The sequence below is a fragment of the Aptenodytes forsteri genome, unplaced genomic scaffold, assembly GCF_000699145.1.
Source record: "Aptenodytes forsteri isolate BGI_AS27 unplaced genomic scaffold, ASM69914v1 Scaffold163, whole genome shotgun sequence".
NCBI lineage: Eukaryota > Metazoa > Chordata > Aves > Sphenisciformes > Spheniscidae > Aptenodytes > Aptenodytes forsteri.
This window is the reverse complement of record NW_008795332.1, coordinates 520,562-525,073: the sequence shown is the minus strand read 5'-3', so window position 1 is coordinate 525,073 and position 4,512 is coordinate 520,562.

Sequence of the window (4,512 nt, the reverse complement as noted above, 5' to 3'; positions counted from 1 at the left end):
CACGTGCAGCCTCCTTCCCCGGTGCATCAGCTCTGAGCTGAAACGCTGCACCAGAGAGTGGCTGCTGGGGTGGCCTCCAGGTGAGAAAGCCCTGTCCGAAAGCCCCTGCCTGCTGCCAGGTCACTGTGCAGCGGAGCAGGCAGCGGCCAGGGACCTGGGGGGCCAGGGGGCTGCGGTGAGGCATGCTGCTGTCACCTGCTGCATGTGGCTGCAGCAGTCCATTGCTGCTCCGGCTGCAATGCCAGGAGCTCCCGGCGAGAGCCATCACCGCCCCAAGCTGCGGCAGCACCGGCATCCCTGGCACGGGGAAGCACATCTGTACAGAAAGGCTGGGGGAAGAACCAGCCATGCGCAAGTGCACACACATTAAAAACAATTAATTCAAAGTAAGCCTATGCTGACAAGTCAAGCCTGCGCTGGCGTTTCCAAGCTTTGAGGCCGACTCCGTGACTTTAACTTGACCTCCTCATAATTACACACAATGCAAATCTTGCAGTTGATAATTATGACTGACTAAAGTTCTTAATCTTTACAGAGGATAAACAAGTTGTTCCACTGACGTTGCCGTCATTTACTGTAGTGACACACTTATTGCCACTTATATTTGGGACACGGCCTGTGTGGCAGTGTAGATGTCACATGTGGCCCCTTATGCTCCAGAAAATGCTTAAGTTGAGCTATCTTGACTTCTGTGTTTTGACTTTGCAGCATACATTTTGAGAGAGACATTTTGGACAGATTTTCCAAGGCTTTTTATATCTAATTTCCATGGATAAAACCCCACAAACAGAAGCAAATTACCTACAAGGGGGATCATGCTGTCACCTCTGAAGCTGACCCTTCAGATCCATGAACAGACTGTAGCTGTTCCAGTCAGTCAAGAGAGCGGCCAACACTGCAGGCAATCACCGCCATTCACCAGCTCCTCCTCGGAGGCTTCGCAGCCCCTGGTCCAACTCTAACGATGCCTCTGCTCCCATTTCTTTATTCCTCCTGTTCCTGAAATCAGGTCCCATCTTTTGCAGTGTCCTTCACCTTCCTGGGCAGCTTGAGAGCAGAGGCAAAGGCATCTCTGGTCTCGGCCCTCACGTCCCACCAAAACTGCTCAAGAAGTCCCCATCAGCCCCAAGCAGAAGCAAAAGGCAGTCTGCTCAGCTGTGGCAGAGGAAAAAGCACCTTGTAAGTGAGTCTCTCAGATGAAAGCCTGCAATCCCTGTTCTTTACTGAGACTCTCTAGTCCAAGGACTGACATGTGTGATGATTTGATATTTTCTTCCAAAAGTGGATAGGAGATGGGAAGGGGGGAACACTCATCTCCGCAGGACACCACTGGAAACATCCAGCAGGCGACAAACCCAGCTTTGTACCCTCGCGGTGTGCAAGGCTGACCCCGCACCATTCTCATTCCTTAACGAACGTCCATCAGGGCACAAAGCCCAATGCCTGCTGGAGTCCAAGCCCACTGAAAGAAGCATTACCTGTACCAAGCAAACCTGTAATCACATCAAGAAACAGGAGCGGTTCCAGGTGCCACAGCTACAACTGCTACATGGCAGCTCAGTTCAGAATAAGCACTGACTCATGTTTCATTCCTCGTGATGTTTTTAACTACTTTCAAAACATCCAGGTTTGGGATCTGAAGAAGTCAATGCAACGATGATGCAGAGGGAAAAGAGCGGCTGGTCCCAAGGGATGCCCCTTTCCACTCTTGCAAGTCAGAGCTGCGGTGTTTTAAGCTTCTTAAACTCCCAATTTAAAACACAAAGCACAGAGAATAAACTGATTAAAACAAGTTTTATTTAACAAATTATATTAAGAATACAGACTAAGTTATCACACAATGAAACTTCCCTTTGTAAAATACAGGAGGGTCATCTAAAATAAATATAAAACATAGTAACATTCATAAGATTAATGCACAGTAAATTCACTTTCAATAACCCAACAAAATGCATAGCATCTTAGGAAAACACTTTGCAACTGCATAAAAGGTTTCTCTCTTCCATTTGCATGATGACATTTAAAACTGTTGCTGTTAGGAAACAATTTCACAATAAACGACCAGAATATCCAAACTGTTTGGTTTCCCTGTGTTGAATAAATTGAGCAGCACCTTACTGAGCTTCTTCATGAGCAGAGAAGCACCCTCCCCACTGCAATGCTGTCAGAGTTTTATGGCTCAGGATAACTAACACTGACACTGCTCGGCTGCCCCGCTGCTGGGAAAGATTCCCGTCTGTTTGTCAAGGCTCGAAGGCTGAGGTAATTATTTGAATGCAGCGAGACACGCATGCCCTTCAGGAGGAGTGAGAACGGCTCGCTGGTGAGCTGCTCTGCCAGCACCCATGGGACGTGCCCGCTGCCACCCCGGCCAGGGAGCAGCAGTCGCTGGCTGCTCCTGGGGCTGCTTTGGGAGAGCGGCTGGAGGGAAGACCTGGGGAGACAGACCCCGTGTCGCCCGAGGCCAGCGGGGAGATGAAGGCCAGCGTGGGACCGGCCAGCTCCAAAGGTGCCGCATCCCGTTTTCCCTCCCCTAAGAGATTTTTAGGGCCCCACTGAAGAAGAGGTGCCCAGACCTGCGGACGCGTGCCCTCGCCACCAGCGTCCACCTGGCACGTGTCATGCCCACATCGGGATTTTCTCCAGGCTCTGTGGTGTGTGGGTTCAGTCTGAAGAGCTCAGGAAACCGGTGGGGGCAGGGGCGGGTGTGAAACCAAACAAACCCAAAGCTACAGACTACCAACAACCTCTTACTATACAAGAGGCTCATGGGGGACCCTCTCCTACAAACACCACGGGCAAACTCAGTGAGTCAAAGGAAAAAAGTTTGACAAAGTTTATTCCTATGTAACTACAGCTACGAGATGCTCCCACAGGGAAGACACCTGCTACAACTGTCCACACTTGAATTTTATCACAAAGTTCACACTCTACATGACTTTCTGGACTAATTTCTTGCCTTTCCATTGTTAATACATTAGACAGCACAGCCTGGCTTGGATGGCCCACGAGTCATCTTGGCACGCTACCTGCTCTTTGCCGTGAGAAATCCAGGAGGCAGCGTGTCACTATTAATTCACATCAGAAGGTGTATTTTACAGTAAGCAAACCCCTCACTGCTGCTTTTCTGTCTCTGTTGCAGACATACGATAATTTGGCAAACTAGTTTCTCCATCAGCCACAAGATTAAGCTACCTAGAGGCTAGTCTTGTTCTAGAAATAGAGGCAAGGTAGCCAAGCACATCTGGTAAAGCTCTGCAAATCCAATTCTGTTGCTTTCCATTGACTCATCCCCTCCTCTTATGCTCCAGAAGGCTTCTCCACAGCCAGACAACATCAACATCAGGCTCCCTGAACATTTATTGCCTGGGCCAATGCTACCACAGTCGCCTTTTGGACAGGGAGGGAGTAAGATGCAGGGAGATGCTGGTACTGGCTACGGCACATGCCAACAGGGAGGACTTGCTGCAAGGATGCAAGGACCAGCCTTGCAATGAGTTGCTGTGAGCACAAAAGTTATGGAACAGCAAATAAAACCTGCCTGTGGAAATGCTGACCTGATGCCCAAGATCTTGGGAATTCAGAGATGCAATAAAAAAGCTTCCTATAATCGGTGGACGACACATACAGTCAACCACCCTGCACCGTGTGTCTTGCTGTGCTTCCAAGCACTGGCTCTGAGCCCTCTCCCCTTTGGAAATGCCCAGTTTTCCAGCCTTTGGTTAGCAGGTCTGAGAGCTCAGCTGGCTCTCAGCAGCTGTAGCTCTTTGCTCAAAACACCTCTATTGCATTTGTACCACAAGAACTGCATTTGCACTATTTGTGCTTTCAGTACAGGGTATCCTTGCAGTGCCACAGTGCAGAAACACACTGCGAAGATCAAACTAATCTCTCAAGTTTCTTTGCAGATGCACCCCTGAAGCAGCTTTGCTAGCCAAGTGTAAGAGAGGGAAGAGTGAGAACCAACTATACAAATATATCCTGAAGATTTCTTAGAGGCTTGTCCCAGCTGCATGTCCTGTCAGCGTGTTGAGCCATCCAGTGTTTCTTGTAGGTTACTGAAGAGAAAGCTGAGCTCACTATCTCTAAGAAGGCTGAGCAAACATAACTGTTGCTATAAATATTAAAGCACCAATTTTATCTACTGATGCTCTCTAAGCTAAATCTCACAGGAAGGGACTCGAAGCTACGCGCCCATTTTTCTGAGACATACCCAGGGAGTGCCTCACTGAATGCGGGGCTCGGCAGCTATCCGAACCCGCTCCTCAAATGAGCACTTCAGCTGCTGCGCAGTCAGCCCTGCCCTCGGCACAGGAAGATGTGGATTGACGAGGAGGAGCTCCTGGCAGCCATCTCCCCATCTCCTGGCGGCAGGAACTGCCCCTGGAGCTCTGCCCTGCACCAGCCTGCAGCCCTCACTCCTCCACCACCAGTAACAGGGAACGTCAGCTCTCTGCAGCTCCTTCATCCCAAAGCTATGAGGAACACACCGCTGTGGACAGCCCCCACCTA